The following is a 20,616-nucleotide window of genomic DNA, read 5'->3' as shown; positions in this document are numbered from 1 at the left end:
ATGAAATTACCCTATACAAAAGAAACACCATCCAGAAGAAACTTCAGGTGCTAGGGCCTGAATTTTCACTGAAACCAAAGGCAGGTATCTTACTGACGTGAAGAAAGGGGCTTTATCTATCCTGGTTTGATTACTAATGAAGGAGCGTGAAAGAGATGCATGTCCTTGTCTCTGAAGAGGAGGCGAAGGAACAGCTAGTGCAAGGAACACAAAATTCAGTTATGCCGAACTAACAGGTGGTTGTATCCCAGCTTGGAGACCACAACACAGAATCACCTAGGTTGGAAGAGACCTCCAAGATCACGTAGTCCAACCTCTGGCGTAACACTAACAAGTCCTCCACTAAGCCGTAGCCCTAAGCTATACACCTAAACATCTTTTAAAGACCTCCAGGGATGGTGACACAACCACTCCCCTGGGCAGCCCATTCCAATGCCTAACAAGCCTTTTGGTGAAGAAGTTCTTCCTGACACCCAACCGAAACCTGCCCTGGTGCAACTTTAGCCCATTCCCCCTCGTCCTATCACCAGGCACATATGAGAATAGACCAACCCCCACCTCGCTACAGCCTCCTTTAAGGTATCTGTAGAGTGCAATAAGGTCGCCCCTTAGCCTCCTCTTCTCCAGACCGAACAATCCCAGCTCCTCGAACAATCCCAGCCGTTCCTCGTAGGACTTGTTCTCCAGATCCCTCACCAGCTTTGTTGCCCTTCCCTGGACTCACTGGAGCCCCTCAATATCCTTCTTGTAGCGAGGGGCCCAGAACTGAACACAGTACTTGGGCTGCGGCCTCACCAGAGCCAAGTACAGGGGGACAATCGCTTCCTTAGTCCTGCTGGCCACGCTGGTTCTTATACGAGTCAGGATGCTGTTGGCCTTCTTGGCCACCTGAGCACACTGCTGGCTCATATTGAGTCGACTAGCCACCAGTACGCCCAGGTCCTTCTCTGCCAGGCAGCTTTCTAACCACTCAGATGGCTTTTCCAACCATCTTCAAACTTCCAGATCTAGAGGAACGCTTTGACTGCGGCCTAAAAGCCACGGGTATGTAAGCTGCCGCAAGCCAGCTAATCTTCTTCCCATGACCTGCCAGGAAACAGCAATGTAGGCAGGTAACCAAATTAAAGCCAAAACTTGCAGCCCAGTCCTTGACCTGAATAGGGAGTGAGGATCCGGATCCTGGCATTTATGCGTGATAGCTTCTACGCAGCCGAAGTAAATACACCCCGGGTGCCCTGAGCTGGAGGACCACGACGGTGGGAACGATAAACTCCCAACCGACCCTGAACGTGTGCGGGATTTGCTGCTCCACCTGGATCTATACAAGTCTGTGGGTCCGGATGGGATTCATCCCAGGGTGCTTAAGGAGCTGGCTGACGCCATCGCAGGACCTCTCTCAATTATTTTTCAACGGTCTTGTGAATCTGGAGAGGTCCCAGTGGACTGGAAGCTGGCAAATGTCGTACCAGTTTTCAAGACGGGCAAGAAAATAGACCGTGGCAACTACAGGCCTGTTAGTCTCACATCAGCACCTGGTAAAATTATGGAGAAGATGATCCTTGAAGTTCTTGAAGCGCACCTGGGGGACAATGCAGTCATTGGTCCCAGCCAACACGGGTTCATGAGGGGTAGGTCCTGCCTAACAAATCTGAATTCTTTTTATGATAAGATCACCCATCTGGTCGATCAAGGGAAACCAGCTGACGTGATCTTTTTGGACCTGAGCAAAGCTTTTGACATGGTTTCCCGTGGGATCCTACTGGACAAAATGTCCAGCATACAACCTAACAAAAACATCATGCGATGGGTGAGCAATTGGCTGACAGGCAGGGCTCAAGGGCTTGTGGTAAATGGGGCCACATCAGGCTGGCACATGGTCACTAGTGGGGACCCTCAAGGCTCCATTTTAGGGCCAGTCCTCTTCAATGTTTTTATAAACGATTTAGATGTAGGACTAGAAGGTGTTTTGAGCGAGTTTGCTGATGGCACCAAACTTGGAGGAGTTGTAGACTCAGCTGAGGGGCTGAGGGTGGAAAGGCCTTGCAGAGAGATCTGGGCAGATTGGAGAGCTGGGCGATCACCAACCTCATGAAGATTAACAAGAGCAAGTCCTGCACCTGGGACAGGGCCACCCTGGCTATACATACAGACTGGGTGACGAGATGCCGGAGAGCAGCCCCGCACAGAGGGATCCGGGGGTGGTGGTTGACAGCAAGTTGAACATGAGCCAGCAGTGTGCCCTGGCAGCCAGGAGGGCCAACCGTATCCTGGGGTGCCTCAAGCACAGCATTGCTAGTCGATCAAGGGAAGTGATTGTCCCGCTCTACTCTGTGCTGATGCGGCCTCACTTCAAGTACTGCGTGCAGTTCTGGGCACCACAGTACAAAAAGGACAGTAAACTGCTGGAGAGAGTCCAGAGGAGGGCGACGAAGATGGTGAAGGGCCTAGAGGGGAAGACGTATGAGGAGCGGCTGAGGTCACTGGGCCTGTTCAGCCTGGAGAAGGGGAGGCTGAGGGGGGACCTCATTGCAGCGTACAACTTCCTCGCGAGGGGGAGTGCAGAGGCCGGTGCTGACCTATTCTCTGTAATCACCAGTGATAGGACCCACGGGAATGGTGTTAAGCTGAGGCAGGGGAGGTTTAGGTTGGACGTCAGGAAGAGGTTCTTCACCGAGAGGAGGGTGGTTGCACGCTGGAACAGGCTCCCCAGGGAACTAGTCACTGCACCAAGCCCGTCTGAATTTAAGAAGCGATTGGACTGTGCACTTAGTCACGTGGTCTAAACTTTTGGATAGACCTGTGCGGTGCCAGGAGTTGGACTTGATGATCCTTATGGGTCCCTTCCAACTCGGGATATTCTATGATTCTATAAATAGTGCAGTCAGAGGTCATGGGGCTAGATTTAGAAAAGTCCTGCATAAAGAAGGGATCTCAGAAAAGAAAATTTAAATAACATTAATATCAAGAAAAGGAATTCTGATTGCTAAATTCTTTATCTGTCATGACTAGACAGATGAAAATCTATGATGGCAAGTTTGCCTTTAAGGTCATTTTCTTTTTTATTCATCTCTTTTATTTATTTGTATTTATTTTTTTAACAGGCTCTGTACTAATGTTCCTCACAGAATGACTAACCGAAATATGACCTTCGTGCAAATTTTGTAGTTAATTCATTAGGTCAACTCTAACCACTAAGCCCCTTGTCAGGTTATTTCTACTAGTGATAAGGAGCAATTGACCTTAAAACTTTGAAGCCAGGTAGACGAGCTTATTCCACAAGGTCTCTTGGTTCCACCCTTGTTAAGTGAAACCGGCCAGGTGTGGGTCATTTGACCTTTGCTATATAGGAAGCCTGAGGACTTGTGGGGGGAATTGCCTCCCCAGGAGAAACTGAGGCTTGGGTTGCCTAGGGTGTTTTTCTGTTGTGGGGAATTGGGCTCAGCGTTCCCCAGTAGGCTGCTTTTCCTTCATGTTTTCTGCCCTGTCTGTGAAAGAGTTTTAGAGACTCTATGAGCCAGTTACATTGGTGGTGCCTTCTTCAGTAAAACGCTGGTGGCACTATTTCACAGCGAAGCGCTTTGAAAGTGACTCAAGTTCAGAAGACTACAGGTAAGTGATCCTGGGTTCTGTGGTTGTTACTGTTGAGTACTTCCTTCACCTTGTCTGTTTTCTGTGAAATTACTTACGTGAATTCTAAGCACCATTCCAAGCACTGGGGAAAAAAAAAAAAAGGCCTCCTAAACCCAAGTGCACACAGGTAAGCCTGGTATTGAGAAATGTTCTTAAGTATTTGGAAGATTGAAAAATGGGCTGTGCGAAAAATGTACCTTAAAGTGAATGCAGAATTTGCACTGTGGTAAGTAGAAACAGACTGGGATGGATATGGGGTGCCGAGCGGTGGTAGGGGCGCCCCAACCATTTGGTTTTGTGTTTTATTTTCCAGAAACAGAATTTGGACACATTCAGCAGCTTTCTGTTAGGCTCTTATCGCTCCCATGAGTTAGGATTACCTTGCATTGCTTATGATAGTTCATTACAGAACTCATTGAGGTAAATGGAATGAGTGTCTTCAAAAATTTTTAAAAATCTGACTGCATCTCAGGACATATAATTGTGATATTTTCTTTTTCTATAGGTAGGCTTCTTGATGCTATTGACAAGGAAGGCTTGAAGAATACCACACTTGTTTATTTTGCATCTGATCACGGTGGATCTGTACAGGCTTACAGAGGAAATGCTCGCTTAGGTGGATGGAATGGGATCTATAAAGGTAAAATCTTGGCAGCATGTGCATGCATAAAACTACCTATTAGAAATAAATATAATAGATAAATGAATAAATAGAATAGATAAATAGAATAAAATATGTCCAGCTATTTTTACAAAGGTATTTACAAAGCAATATGCTGGAATGAAAATCTTAGTTTGTAGGGCTGGAGCAACTTCAGGGCATCAGCTAGTCAGCCTTCAGTTCCTAGACAAGATCTCTTTCACCAAAGCTGCTCCTGACAGCTACATTGTCGTATCTATTCTTGAAGACGTTCAGCGATTCCCCAAGTACTCATTTGCATTGTCAATGCTACTAGATTTGTTTGTTTGTTTCCTGGTATTTACCTTTCCTTGCTTCAGATTATGCAGAAGCTCTTTCCTTATTCACCAATCTAAATTATTTTATTTGACATGATTTCATCTTGGCAGAACTATTACTGATATGGTAATTTCCTTCTACATGCTTAAAAGTTATATGATTATTGATTGCAATATTTATTCAGGCAGTCTACTGCTATTTGTTTTGGTTTGTTCTGCTTTGTTTTCCAAGATAGACACCACAGCTTGCCTTTTTCCAGTCTGATACCTCAGCAAATCTCCACAACTCAAACAAAACAACTCTTCATCAACTAGTGCTATGAATGCTCCAAACATTCATCAGGTTCAGACTGTTTGAAAACATCTGCCCTTAGTCAAGGCCTAATGGATGCCTAATGGATGACAGGGTAAACTGTTTGTTACTTGGTAACAAGCCAGGTTTGTGTATTAAAGACTCATACAGAAGCATCATTAAAATCAGTCAATATTTCAATTTTCTTTCCTGATTTGTTTTTGTTTCCCAATGAATAGCAACTAGTACTTTTGCCTTTTTTTTTGCCATGATACTTCTTATTTCTCTCTCTCATCACTAGTTAACTTTCATTACATGTTCTGTGCTTTCTGATTTTGTCATTAAGAGTCCATAAAATAAACCCATCCTTAATAGCCTGACTGAGACTCTTCCTCTTATATTACTCCTTCTTGGACTTGGAATCCACAGAAAAAGCACATGAATTGCCTAAATAATTATACTTCCTAATTTTCCACTGAAACACATGTATGAAAACCTAAACTTGTGCCCTTTAATACTGGTTCTTTAAAGACTCACCAGTTCTTATTGATATTTTCCCCACAAACAGTTTCTGCGAGGAGTCCTCCTTTACCAGTCCTGTAGCTTTATTAAAATCTGCCTTTCTGGAGTTCCTTGTTTTGTTTTTTTTGCCTTAATCCTTTAGGTCTTAAATTTTTCATGGTCACTCTTACCAACCCACCTTCCATGTGGTTATTCTGCACTTATTCTTGCTCTAGTACTAAATCATAGAATCACAGTATGGCTTGTGTTGGAACAGACTTTAAATGTCATCTTTTTCCAACCCCTCTGCCATGGGCAGGGACACCTCCCACTAGATTAGGTTGCTTAAAGCCTCATCCAACCTGGCCTTGAACACTTTGAGGGATGGGGCATCCACAGCTTCTCTGGGCAGCGTCTTCCTGTGCCTCACGACCCTCTGAGTGATGTTTCTTCCTAATATATAATCTAAATCTTCCCTCTTTTAGTTTAAAACCATTACTTCTTGTCCTATCACTACAGTCCCTGATAAGAGTCCCTCCTTAACTTTCTTGTAGGTACCCTTTAGGTATTGAAAAGTTGTTCTCCAGGGGTCTCCCCGGAGCCTTCCCTTCTCCAGGCTGAACAACCCCAACTCCCTCAGCCTGTCTTTGTAGGAGAGGTGCTCCATCACTTTGATCATCTTCAAGGCCCTCCTCTGGATTTGTTGTAATATGTCCATGTCATTCTTCTGCTGGAGGCCCCAGAGGTGAATGCAGGACTTCAGGTGGGATCTGATGAGAGCAGAGTAGAAGGGGAAAAACACTTCCCTCGCCCTGCTGGCCACTCTTCTTTTGCTGCAGGCCAGCATACAGTTGGCTTTTCTGGGCTGCAAGAGCACATTGCCAGCTCACGTCAAGCTTCTCATCAACAAACACCTCCAGGTCCTTCTTCTGAATTCATAAATACTCCCTTCTACTTGCTTTTTCCATCTCTTTTGTCACTTTTTAGAAAATAAGCAAGGAAGAAAACAGTTTCTAAAGCCCACTGCTGGTTAGTACTTATGTTTTTCCTCCATTTCCCTTCGATGAGCTCTGTAATCCTTTCTCTGTGCTTCACCATGAACTCAGCAGTGCTGCTTTGCATCAAAGCATACATCAGTGCAGCAGAGGCTAAAGACCAAACCCTTAATACTTTTATGACAACAGATCTGATGAGATTCCTTAATCTGGACTGAAATCCTTTGGAATTCCTCTAGCTGTCTGAACCCATGAGATAACTCTCCAGATTTCTAAGACCTGAAAAGCCACTCTGATGTCTTGGGCAGCTTAGCACTTACTGTATAATGAAGACTGAAAACTGTTCCTGTTGCTTATTTCCCTACAAACGAAGATTCAGGTGCTTTGATCTTGCTCAGCATCAAAATGCACGTTCTCTAGCAGCAAGTGCTTTGAGCCACACAATAAATTTTTGATAGAGCTTAGATCACATCCAGTAGCAGTCCTAAATGCAAAATTAGCCTTCAGTTCTGGACATGAAGTTTCCATACCAGTAACAGATGCCAAAAAAAAGCCAATGGACTAACTTGAGTCTAACCTAGGGTATTCACTAGCCTAAAATAAGAACATGAATAACAAGAGATGAAAGGTGAATGTGATTAGATAGTGATTTCAATGAGGCCAATGATGAAAACATGCCTGCTTAGAGATGGGACAAGGGGAGATAGATATAATATTAGTTTAGAAATTAACAACAGAAAGGGGTTATTCACATTTATCTCTGCATACAACAGAAGAGGGGACACCCCGTTAATTCATAAATACCTGTAGAACTCACTGCTGTAAGGTGTCATTACTGCTAAGAGGATATTAAAAATAAGAAGAAGAGCCATGCACATGGGTAATAAGAACAGGTGTTAGTAAACAACAAGGTGTGAGAACCTATCATTCTACAAAGCACAAGGTTATTGCACAAGTAGGTGGATTTGCCCTTCTTGTAATCCACCATATGACTTTGTCAGCCTCTTAAACCAAGCTCTGGGAAACTTGCCTCTCAGCTCTAAGTATGAGCATACCTCATCCATAGTAAAAGCCAGGGCCTAGTTTAAACAACCATCCACGTTTGCTGGTTTATTAACTGAACTAATACACCAGCTTCAAGTTTTACTTGACAAATTTTCTACCAGTTTTTTCAGCAATGTCTGGGCATTTCTGCCCTCAATAGAATGAACAACAGAGTAAATGTCATGTATGTACCTGAGCTTCACACTTACACTTTTTTTTATTTTCTGAATGGACCATCAACTTGGCTAATGGATTTCTGGCTTTAATGGAGTTAAATGGATTTTCTGGCTTAATTAACATACCCATCCTTGACATTAAGAATAGACATTTGCAGTTAATTAATCATTCTCACTTTGAAGCAGCATTCAAAAATATTTATATATATATATATATATTTTGGCTTACAAGATAGCCAATGCATGGAAGAAAAAGATATAGGAGAAGGTTAAGAAAATTAGAGGAATGCAGGAAAAAAAAAAAGACTTTTTGGATTTTTTTCACATCAATAGAAATGTAGGTGGAAGTCTTCCTTACTGCAAAACATTGAGTGCTTCCCCATTTACCACACGGTTCTGCACATGGGACCATGGGACCACCTCAGACCATCCCTGGGATTGTAAACTCTTGGAGGGCAATCATTATCATAGTTCCTCTCACTGCTCTCCAGGATTGGAGAAATCATTTTGTAATGTTCAGCAGCCTCTGGTTTAGAACTGTCTGACCGTGGGAGTGTGCACATGGGGGTTGACAAGCCCCAATCTGTTGACCAAGTTTGCCCTGTGTTAATTCCCTTTCTTGGGCACCATGTGAGGCTGCAACCTCTATTTCATTGACAGAGCCAGATATTGCTTTTTACTAATAACAGATGTGCATGTTTTTAGGGAGTGTGATTATTCTCAAACATGACATTCAATTAAAAATACAGGTTAGAATGTCCTCTGAAGCATCAGAGGGTGAAATTATTCCTCTTATGCCCAAAATGCTGCTTTGTATTGAGTTTCTATATATACCCCACAAAGAAGTTTAAAATAAAGTCATAAGTAATCAGCTTATTCTTGAAGAATGGGGCTTGCATTGTAGTCATTTTGCTGTTTTCTGTGTTTTCATTATTTGAATATTTTGAAATTTTTAAATCCTTTAATTATACATGCATAATAAATGCCTGGTATCTCTCATTCTTATATTTATCTGTTTTTGTTTTGTTTTTTCTCCTGTAACAGGTGGAAAAGGAATGGGAGGTTTGGAAAGAGGGATCCATGTTCCAGGAATAGTTAGATGGCCTGGAGCGTTGCCTGCAGACATAGTTATCAGTGAACCAACAAACCTTATGGACATTTTCCCAACAGTGGGTCAGCTGGCTGGAGGGGTAGTGCCTCAAGATAGGTACAAAAGTGGCTTCATAAACCATGCTTGCTCTCCTTCCTTGATTTAGATCAAAGCTGACTATATGTCACACATCCTAATGCCCGTGGGTTAAATTCTATTAGTTGCTAAACCAGATAGTTCTCTAGCAATCTTCTGCTTAGTTTTCCCCATCTTACCTGATTCCATGGGAAAGGCAAACAAAATGTGTTATCAAGGATCAGTTAGACAACTCAGTTTTCTAATCACTGAAAGGGAACCTGGCCTACTGGAGTCACTGGGATGACTTTGGGGGGATAAAAAAAAAAAAAAAAGGAACTTTTATATGAAAAATTGTAAATTCATAAAGCTGGTTGGTCCTGTTAAAAAATACCTAAGACAGGCCCTTTCCTGGACTGGGATGCCTGGTTCTTTGTGAGTAGGGAAGATGGATCAAGCAGCCTGTATTTGGTACCAGTAATGGAGAAGTTCATTCCTCGGAAGTAAACAAATGGTAGCATCTATGTTAGACTCCTCTAAAGAACAAGTGAAAGGCTGGATGCCTACAGCATTCTGAGCAAAAAGCAGAAAAGTCCTTGTGTTGCATCACTAAGCCAACTGTCAGCCAGTTAACTAAGTGGCACTATTTTTACACAGCCCTAAGCTCACAGAGATATCAGTGACTTCAGTTTCAGGGAGTCAGATTAAAAGTGGTGACCCTTGCCTTTTCTATGGTTATCACTTGTTTACCCCTAGGAAAATTACATTAATGATAACTTATCTCTCCAGGATGTGTGAACTAAATGCAATTGCACAAACTGCTATTAACTACTAATCGCTGGCCTCCACCCTTCTACACAATTAAAAATGCCAGGGCTCGTTAGCTAAACAGTAGCTTATTCTAGAAATACCTGAAATCCTAATTCTGCATGCATGCAGAGTGCGTACCGCTCACACTCCAGCTGCAGGGTGAAACTCCTGAACAGCCTGGTGACCTCCGTCCTCTTCATCAGGGTCATCGACGGACGCACCTTACTGCCTCTACTGCAGGGGACAGCTCGGCACTCAGAGCACGAGTTCATGTTTCACTAGTGTGGTGCGGTGTTGCATGCAGTGCGGTGGCACCAAAAGGACAGTGAGTATAAACATTTCCATCCTCCCGCTGATCAGAGATAATGTAACGACCTCTAATTTCCAGTACAGTAGCATGTAAAAACATCTCTACACATCTGGACTGTCTTTCTTTAAACTTCTGCAAGGTGCACAATGGCCGAGCTGTTCACTAGCTGTCCTGCCTTGCCTGAGGGAAGGGTTTTGCTTCCTGTGTAGCACAGTTTAAAGATTGCATGTTGTTGCTGTGTCTCTATTGCTTTTGCTGTGAAAGCACTCAGGATCAGCTTTACTTTGAAGAAAAAGGAACTGCACGCATAAGGTCTTTATCTTAAGGAGTAGTTTGTTTTCAGTAGCCCTACATTACTTGTTTTGTTCTTTTTCAGCTGTGGCATTAGGCAAGCTGACTGCAGCTGTAATGTTCTCTCTAGCTTTCAACAAGCACCAAATTTTTGCTGATGTCATCCTCCATTGAAGCATAAAATAGAATGGGCTAGCGACTGGAAGCTCCTGCTCAGAATGGAGGGTGGCATCTGTGTGACCAAACAGAAGCAGTGATTCACCTCCTGACTAGCACATCTGGGCACATCATTAGCAAGTTAGATCAGTCGCACCTGAAAGTGCCTGCTGCTCTCCACTGACTAAAAAGGGAGCGGAGACTGCCCATAACGGATATAAAAATCTCCCTTATGTTAACTTAAAGTTACTTGAGATTAATTATACCTTCTGTGAGCAGATGATGTGAGAGTATTTGTAAAGCTGACAAATTAGTCATCACCACTATACATTTTTGTTTGTTTTCATTCTGTACAGCTGGAAAAATTCAGAAGCCAATGGAGTAGGCTATACCTACTGACCTTCCTTTAGGAATTTGAACGAGCCCCTTTGATTTTTGTTTTCTGTATTTATGAAGTGAGAGAATAATTATTGAGATCTTGTGAGACTACAATTAAGTAACAGTTACAAAATGCTAGGGTATGCCACCAACATCAGCTGTTCAAATTCAGCTGTTGGTATGCTGACAAGAAGCTGGCTGTTTGAGAAGTACTTTGAGTGCTGCCAGTGTGGTGAGATGTCAAACAGCCCTGAAAATCTTTCTTATATCAATGTTAACTGAGTGATCTTTCTTAAACTTATCTAGATTTTCTTTATGATGCTTTCTGATACTATGACAGTTTCAAAAATTAATAGTATCAAGACCAGAGTCTACCTGCTGAGAAAACACCTGAAAACTGCAAAACTTATTCATACTTGCAAACACTTCAGAATAGATTTCTCTGTTCCTGTCACAGACGAGATCGTTCTGCTAGAACACACAAGGGCATCAGGATAATTACTGAGAGCTTTGCAGCCCTTCTTGTTGGCGTGTATAAACACATACTAGGGTTGCAACACCAATTTTTTTTAGTCACGCTGCCCGTTTAAACCTGAGGTCAGTGCCCTTGACATCATGCCACAGAAGCCTGGCTCCGAGGCAGGAAGTCACTGAGCTTGGCTGGCAGGAAACGTGAGGGAAAACAACAAAGATCGAATGTGCTGCGCCGAGGGCCAGTGGCCGGGGCTGACGAGGGGGCTCGGCTGTGGGCCGGGCAGCAGCCGCCGAGCGGAGCGGGAGGGGAAGGCGCCGCCAGGGGGCAGCGCGGCACCGCCACAACCGCCACAAACCGCCATAACCGCCGCAACCGCCGCCGCGCTCCGCTTCAGGGCGCAGCTACCGCGCTTGCGGGCGCCTCGGCGTGAGGCAGGCGTCAAATAAGCACTTTAGACAAAGAGATTAATAAATAATGACAATAACAATTCCCTGGATCTCTGGCGCAGTTACCAGACCCACTTTTCGTTTTTAAATTTGGATAAACATGCAGAGGAGTGTGCTCCCCCCCTCCGATCACAAAAATCCATCACAAGTTGCTTATGAAGCAACCCACCCTGAGCATATCATGTTCTTGTGCTTTGGTTTGCACTGTGGAATGAACTTGAAGACTGTAACTTTAGAGCAAACTCTCTGTGAAATAGCTTCTGGTTTCACAACAAATAACGCTCTCATCACTCTCAGATTTTGAGCAGATAGGACCAGAGAGTTAATTTCCAGTAAAGCACCCCCAAAGAAATATAGTGCAAATATCAAGCTATTAACACCTCTTTTGCTCTACTAATCAGTTTTTAATAGGTTATATTACTTGCAATATAGACACTGATATGATATACAGATGTTATACAGGGTTATTTTGTCTTCCTCTGAAACTAAAGCACAGCTACAGCTCTCATGCATGCCTTTCTACAGTTTTTAACATTGAAACACACTGTGGATGGCTAGGGGATTGAAAAGAATCGGATGTTCTGCATAGGAAAGACTAGCTTACCAAATATTACTCTTTTGCTCAACTTTCAGCTAGGGCAGAAATTCTGATTCTTTGTTCTGACAGCCATTCCTTCTTACTAGGCTGGCAGACGTTAAGTCTATTTAAGTTTTCTTATAGTTGAGCCCACTGAAAGGTATATCACATTCATATTATGCATTTAATATCTGCTCCCTTGTATTTGCTGGACAGGCTGAATATGAAGCCATTGTGTCTTACTGTCAGGATCCATAAATTAAGCCCTTCACTGAAGCCAGAAGAATCCTTTGGCTGTATGTTAAAGTGTTTTCCTCTACCACAACACAATAAGACTTATTAGTGATAGCCCATTTCTTTCTGCTCATTAAATTGATTGATTGTTACCAGATGGGTTTGAGAGATGTTTGGATGGAAGAAGCAGGTTTTCTTTCCCTTAGATATATTACATTAACATGTAGCCCTAAAATTCACACACATTCTTCAAATTCCGTCAGAGATACTTCAGTAGTAAATTGTGTATCCCTCCTTGCCTCTTGGAGATGGCCCAAATCTCTGCTGGTTCCATCAATGCTGATTTCTACCACCTTTTTTCATTTTTAATTCTTTTTTTTCCTTTTTTTTTTTTCCCCTGATCCCTCTGTAACCTCATTGTTTATTCAGCTCACCAACACAGGTTAATTACAGTCAGCCTGACTCTGTCCTTCCGAATGACCTAACAAGGACCCAGCTCTCTCCCACTCTGCAACCCCAGTAATTCTTTGCAGCTGTGAAAAACAGATATTAAAATTTTTGCAAAATCAGAACAATTCTGCTTAGGCACTCTACTCTTGATTGCTGTAGGATATATGTTGTGAGGAATTCAGTTCAGTTGTTAAAGAGTGACTTGATTTGCTTTTTCTGAACACTGATCACAAACTTCTCTATTGTAGGAGTTCATAGCTGTCTATCTCCTATTTGTCTATGAAATGGTCGGTCATTTTAGCTATATCACAGTCATACAGCTAATCAGAAAAAAAAATGCATATGGCCTAGAGGGTACTTGTTTAACTCCTTCTAACAAGCATCAGTGCTATGCAAACAACAGACATAGGACCCAAACCCCATGCGTAGGGAACCCTGATATGACAGAGAGTGCTCGCATTCTTGTCGTAAGATAAAAACATACTTTTAGTCACAAGACAGGGAAAAGTAGGTGGTCGGAACACATCCTTGCCAGCAGGATAGCACCCACCCAAACAGAGCTAAGGAATACCTGTCCTCGGTAAGTCAGCAGCAGCAGCGAGACATTTTCTTTTCTGAAATCCAGGTCTGCATCCTTTCTCTGACAACTTCAGAAATGGAGACATCTAAAATCTAACAATTCTAAATGTGTTATATAGAAACATTTCAGAACCATTGAGCCATCATCCCTGCACAGAAACGTAGAACCATAGCTTAGCAGGATGTGGAAATTGTAGAGTAGGAATAAATAGAAACATGGCAAGATAGAAGCAGAAGATCTTAAGCTAAAAGATTATCCAAGCTTTAATAGCTGTTACTTGCTTCCCCTCACATTTTAAGAAGGTTTTGGCAGTGATGGTGGTGGTTTTTGTGTTTTATTTATTTATTTTTCAATTAACAACTTCTCCTAACGACTGCGACACAAAAGAGACAGAAGAGTAAAGCTACAGAATCCCCAACACAAAGCTCAGCACAGGGGACAACAGGCAGAAGGAGAGTTCAGCAGATCCCATTGAACCAAAAAGAAAAATGCCACGTAGGCATTTGTCATTTCAGATGTCGGCTGTTTGTGCTCAGTGCTTCAAAGAAAGGGCTCCAAGTGTTGAAGATCCCCTTTCTTCTCCTCTCCTTTTTTCAGATGTAGTGTCTAATAGCTGTCTGTCTTCTTACTGGGCTCTTCTTTGCCTCCTCTTGGAACGTGCTCAGCGTAGTGCTTTCTAAACACAGGGAGAGGAACAGAGGGAAAGGAGGAGGGAGGGGAAAAGGAAAAATCCTCATTTGAACTACATTTACTTTGTCATTTTTTCACTACAAGTTACAGTTTGCACTTATCCAGTGATCAGTACAACAGCTTGGTGAAATACAAGCTCCGAAGCTGCAAACTGATTGCATTCATGGTATTCACTTAACAACTATCCCCCACATTTTATTGTTTTCATGGCCTGCCATTAACACCCTATTTGAAGAAGTGCTTGAAAACGGGCACAGAAATGTGTTGCATCAGCTCCTGCCCAGGTGCTGCTCTTGGCTCAGACATACAGAGCTAGCAGAACCACCATCTACCCGTATCTACATTGAGAAATGGGGGATACATTCTCCATTTTCCCCACCAAGAGGAGTATAGAGTTTTAAAGGGTCACAAGAAATGGGCAGGCTCTCTGCACCCAAAATACTAGACCTAAGCATCCACCAAGTGTATGTGGCCTTGTCAGTACTCACAGCTCAGATGTGCCTTTGAGTCATGAAAACTATCCTGAGTCCCTGCCAGGTCCCCAAAAGAGCTTTTTTCCCCAGACGTGACAGCCACGAGGGGAGCTTGCAGGTAACTTGAACCACCCTTCCAGGGACCTCCCTGACTCCTACTGCCACTAGGCTGTTCAAATGTGGTTTTGTTACAGGGGGCACCACATGGAAAGCTCATTATGTGACTCCAGTATTCCAGCCAGAAGATTCCAGAGCCTGTTTTGGAAGACGAATTTGCCCGTGTTTCGGGGACGGTGTAACCCATCATGACCCTCCCCTGCTGTTTGATCTCTCCCAAGATCCTTCTGAGGCAAATCCTCTCTCAGCTGACACTGAGCCCTTGTTTGATACCATAGTGAGCAGAATAGGGAAGGCTGTGGAAGAGCATCGCAGGACGCTGACTCCAGTCCCACAGCAGCTCTCTTCTTACAATAACGTATGGAAGCCGTGGCTGCAGCCGTGCTGCGGCATGTTTCCCTTCTGTTGGTGTGATAAAGAAAACAACAAAGCCGATGACATGCTTAAATACCAAAATCAAAGTACAGTTAGCTTAAAAAAGGTACTAATTTTCACATGCACAGGACTACAGTCATATAGAGATGGGGACAAATTACACTGTAATAACTGAAAGGGACAATCTCTTCTCTCACAAAAATTCACTCAGCCTATACTTTAAAAAAATAATAATATATATATATATGCTCAAAACATATTTTGTCTGAGTCACCTGTATAATCTATACCTCAAATGCACAATCCTAGATCAAATATCCAGGTAAATGAACCAAAATTTCTTTCCTCACTGATTTTAAATTCAAATAAGTTATAGATGGCATGAAATCAAACTTTAATTGCTGCTGTATATACAGGTAACATGCTTGTTAAGGCAAAAGGACTGAGCCCAAGTAGATCTCTCCTTTCAAGCCTTGCCTTTTTAATAAAAAAAAGCTGTTGTGTGCTTAGAGCACAGTTAGGCATTTAACTTGGAGCCATGAAAACACACTGGCCTCTAAGAAATAAAAGCTTTTATTTTCCAGCAACAGTTTGCTTTATCTGCACATTCACTTATCTATCACATAAGAATTCCCAGCGGGGAGAAGACAAACAAAGAAACTGCAAGTATGTTTTAAAAAAGTAGGTAGCTAAATTTACAATCCCAAATTCAGCAGGTAAGTATCCAGCTATTCTGGAACGCTAAACCATGGCGATTCCTACTGACGCACCTTTTCCATGTTGTTAAATCATGTTCTGTGTAAGAGCATTGAAAATCATCATCCAGCTGCCTGGACAAGATAGGTCCCAAATTTCACAATCTGTGAGACTGATTCATAAGCTGCATGTCCCACTTCAACGGTAATGCCCCCGATTTCATATGCTCCACACCAATACGCTCCATGAGAAATGTGCTTTGTTTTGGAAGACGGTATTTTGGTTTCAGCAGGAGGTGTTAAAAAATCCACAGCACACACACTAATCACCTCAGTGTATGTATAGGTCATATTCGACAAGCCAAACAAGTGTCAGCACTCTGCACAGTCATTAGGGAAAGGTAGGGAATTAAAATGTCTAATCCTCTCTCGCTGCTCTCTGGTTAACTAAATCATTGCTCAATATATAATCCTAACCATGTTTTTGCAGGGGTTTTGTGTCAGCTCCAATTTTTATGCAGAGGCTCCTACATTTTCTGCTTAAAAAAGAAAAAAAAGTACGCTGTGTGGCAGAGACAACATCTAAGCCTTCCTGAGCACTGTGTTCACTCCTACCATGCAGCTAAATATCTGCATGATTTCAAGTGACAAGGGAGGGCAAGACCAGCCCAGCAGAAGCTTCAGGTAACTTGTTTTCCCTAAACCTATCAGCCTTGCACAATACGAAGGTCACCCGTGTGTCATTTTCCCCCTTGTAGAACAGGGAGGAGATAAGGAGGCCAGGGCAGCACAGCACTGCAGGGTTGGTAATCCCAGAGCAGCGTGCAGCTCTCGAGCTGTGACAGCTGGTCCCAGTCCTTTCACCAGCCTCAGGACAAAACAGCACGTGTGCCTGGAATTACACACTTTTTGAGGTGTTTTCAAGCAAGCTCCTGACTTTTATCCCCCATGTGCACATCACTAGTGTGGTAAGTCACAATGTTTTGGTCTAAAGAGCACACGTTGTGACCATGATGCAGCACCAAAAGAAGTCTCCATAAAGCAAAAAGGGTATTTCTTCACGTTATTTCCACTTAGTATTTTTCCTCTAAAAGGACACCAAGCAAATTATGCAGATGTTATTCTGCACAAATCAAAGGGCTAATCTGACAATGAACTGATAAGACAGATCAATGTCAGGCTTGACAGAAGTATCTAAAAATACATTTGTTCTTACTGCTTGATAGCATTTAAATCCAGATCGGCCTTGCTAAGAACTTGTCAAAAGATATTTTTCTGTGGCTGACAGGGGTTGAAAGCAGAGCAGCTGGATTCACAAGGAAAGAAAAGAGCGTAAAAGACCCTGTGCTTTAAAGCCAGTTTGGCTGACTCAGAGATGGAGGAGCGATCTTGCTGCTCGGGGGGGGAACAAAGGCAAAAGTCAGAGTCAGTCCAGCCTGCCCAGTAACATCTATGCTGCCAGTAAAGCCTGGCCATAAACTTACCCTCTGATCACCCCAGCACTCTCCTCCCCACCCCCAACCAGTCAGACACAAGAACCTGCCCCATCACAGGCTGGGCCATGACTAATGGGTCTACCAAGAGGGAGGCAGCACAAAAACACAGGTCTTGCAGGCAGAGTGGGAAGCCCAGTACATCAGCGAAACCCCCAAAACCAATCTCTGACCAGAGCGTGAATATTTCTGGCCCGTGGTCAAAGGCAGGCTAAGAGCTAGCAACAGGAGCAGAAGGCATTTGGATGGGCTGATACCACATCCAGCACTAAAGCCTGCCCTTCATCTCGCAGCAGAGACATGGTAAATCATCACCAGAATTAGAAATTATTTAGATTTTATTATTATTAAAGTTATGAGGTAACTTATTTTACCTGTTTCCTGCGGATCCTGGCCATGGAGTGGTGGCAGATCTCTTGACTTTATGCATCCAGCAGCCTGCTCTGCAGGACATCACGCTATTCATATGTCCTGGGAACACACATTCCCCCTTAAAGCAGGTGAACCCAATACCATGCTTAAGAGTTGTCCTGGGTGCATGCTTCCAAATAAAATGCATTAATGAATAAAAGGCTGTTTTTGTCAGATGTGACACATTTGCATCTGTATGATACTAAAAAATAAACTCAGTTACAAAGGAGTGTTTTTTTTTTCTGAAAAAAATGTAATGATATTCTAACAAAAACAAACAAACAAAAAAAAAGGAATATATGATGCTCTCTCCATTGTTTTCTCAAGGCTTCTCCCTTTGTAGAAGGGAAGAAGCACCACATGAACTGGCCTATTAGGCGAATCTGAGACACCTGGCAAAACACCAAGCCACTGTTAACCACAGGAGAATGCGCCTACATATGGTTAAATACAGGTGCCATACAGAGGGAAGCAGCTCTGTAACAAAAGAAGTTTGTTTTTATGGAAAGGGCTGTGGCTGAGCTGTAAAAATGTCTGACATTCGTGATGTATGAAGCTGACTTCCATCTAAATAGTTTGATCATTATTAAATAACATTTGGAATCTCTGCACTAGACTGACTCAACAAAGTAATTGTTTTGAGTCTCACAAGAGTGAGACAATAAGCTTCTAAAATAACTCACTTCACCGTGTTTAAATACCACAGACGCGTTGACTTGCTCTCTGCTGTGACCCAGGGGAACACCACTGCATAAATCACTAGAGCCCATCACCTGAGAGTACAAATAATTGTGTAACAGACGAACTGAGAACACAAATTTGTGTTTGGGGGACGCAACTCATTTACACGAGTAATGAAAGGGAAGAAGTGAAATCAAAAGACTTCTGCTCCCCACTGGATTGTAGGCTAAAATACATACACACATAGTGTTGAAATGAATCTCAGAATATCTCTGTAGAATGTTTTAATTGCAAAATTACTTCTGAACAACTCTGCAAAACTCAGATTTATTAAAAGCATATTTTCTCTTTGCATTACTGTGCTGCATTACCGAGATGTTTGAAAGGGAAAAAAAAAAAAAGTGATATTTCTGAGGAAAATGGGGATATTGCAGATTGTGAATGACTTTGGCTTCTGTTCTGCCACATTTCTAAAGGCTGTAGGTTTTTGAAACACAAAGAATTTAAGGAGGTTTCAGAATGAAAAAACAGGTACCCACCAATTACAAGTGATCGTTTTTGTTCCAAATACTTAATAATATGGGTAGGCTTTGAAAAAATGCAGTTCTTTAAGTCTAAAATAAAACAAAATCACCTGTTTCTAGTATTACACATCTAAAGGAAAACCACCTACATCTATCACAGTTCAGATCCCTCTACAGTCCTGTAAATGGAAACAAACACTCCTCCGAGGCGGTTAATTGTCATCCTGAGGTGGGAAAAATATTAAAATAATCACAAATTAAACCCTGACTGTCTAGGAATGTTTTTCCCTTCAATTTACTGATAGTTTAAAGGAACCTGGAAACCTCCAAAGCAAGGTTAAGGAAAAGGCTTGCAACTGTGCCTTTCCACGTATTCATAGTGTGTCATTGCAAGTATTCTAATGGTTTTTATAATGATTTATAATAAGTTATATGTAACTTACTATTTTTAAATACCTTTGCTGAAATCATGATATGCAATTATTACAAGTGCAAAATTTATACCAGGAGGTAACAAATTCCTTGAGCGTTGCCCCTTGTAACTCAGCACCACATAAACTACTTGTTCATGAGCCAGACAGCTCAAGATGAACAGACTTTCAGTTGAAGCATTTTGCAGCCCACACACTGAAAATGCAAGGTATTCCAATGAGAAGTATTAACTGACATGCCTTTTTGCAGGCTATTTAGAGTTGACTGCTAGGCATTTTATCTCATTTATAGGGCTGGTTTAAAAATAATCAAACTTCATAATAGTGAAAACTGTGGAAAAAAGGAAACAGATATGACTTTTTCTCATACACTGAGCTAAATACTTTTAAGGAATTGTAAAATCGTTCTAATGGTATTAATTAAGAGAAAACAGGTCCCTCTCATGTTATTTTCAAAGTCAGATGAATCAAAAACAGCTTAGCTTAGTAAAGCAACAGAAGCCGTCACAGAATAAATAGGCATGCTGCAGACATTTTCAGAAGCATGTAAACGTATAAAGCCACCTGCTAATAACCCAGTCTCACGTTCAGGGACAAGAAAATATAAAGGCAGAAGAATAAAGAGGCTCTTTTTCTCTTCTTTTCCCAAACATCAGCCTTACAAAACATAATTGATGTGAGCAGGCTGAACTACAGAGACAAAACTCTTCTTTCCCAGAACAACCAAATGCAAGGTCCTCACAAGACACCAGGCAGTACAGTAAGAAGGGACATTTCAAGAACAACAATCTCCTTTTCCCTTAAGCTCGGGAAGTGCATTAACCCACTCGTCTAAGATTTTCAAGAATTTTCCTTATGGCACACCCACAGTATCTCCTGTTTTTAAATGAACTGCACCCAATAAAACTATTGTATTGCAAATGAAACTACCCTCCTAAGTCCTGCTGTAAATAACTAAGCCCATGATAGCAGAGGAGACAGCATATTGTGTCTCAAACACAAGCTGTCCACTTGAAATGCCAAGTCTGCCACACAGCAATAGGTCAGAGTTTGGCCTCTCAAAATCCTTACAGCTGCTTCACTGGTCACCAGGGCTTAAACAATGCTGGCAAAACCCTCACTGACACCCACCACACACACACCAGACATTAATTAAAACCACCAGAGATCTCTTAATCTAATATATCATCTTTTCCCTTAGCATTTCATTGAGACTGAGTGCTGGTTCTACAGCACCTTTCCAAGTTTCTAAAGTGAAAA

The 20,616-nt window shown here is 42.4% G+C and overlaps 1 long non-coding RNA gene across 3 annotated transcripts; it reads left to right on the top strand.

The window, feature by feature from the left end:
* Nucleotides 1-2,148: 2,148 nt before the first annotated feature.
* Nucleotides 2,149-20,565, top strand: LOC137856615 (uncharacterized). 3 transcript variants are annotated; one of them, XR_011096633.1, is made up of 6 exons: nt 2,149-3,609; nt 3,944-4,050; nt 4,136-4,270; nt 8,640-8,802; nt 9,774-9,895; nt 16,307-20,565. It is a non-coding gene; the product is annotated as an uncharacterized lncRNA (long non-coding RNA). The 3 variants fall into 3 exon arrangements; XR_011096632.1 differs by lacking the exon at nt 16,307-20,565 and adding an exon at nt 10,257-15,710; XR_011096631.1 differs by lacking the exon at nt 16,307-20,565 and adding an exon at nt 14,825-15,710 and having other exon boundaries at nt 2,152-3,609.
* Nucleotides 20,566-20,616: the final 51 nt, after the last annotated feature.

Source organism: Anas acuta, chromosome 1, assembly GCF_963932015.1.
Source record: "Anas acuta chromosome 1, bAnaAcu1.1, whole genome shotgun sequence".
NCBI lineage: Eukaryota > Metazoa > Chordata > Aves > Anseriformes > Anatidae > Anas > Anas acuta.
This window is presented reverse-complemented; position numbering and strand designations above follow the sequence as displayed.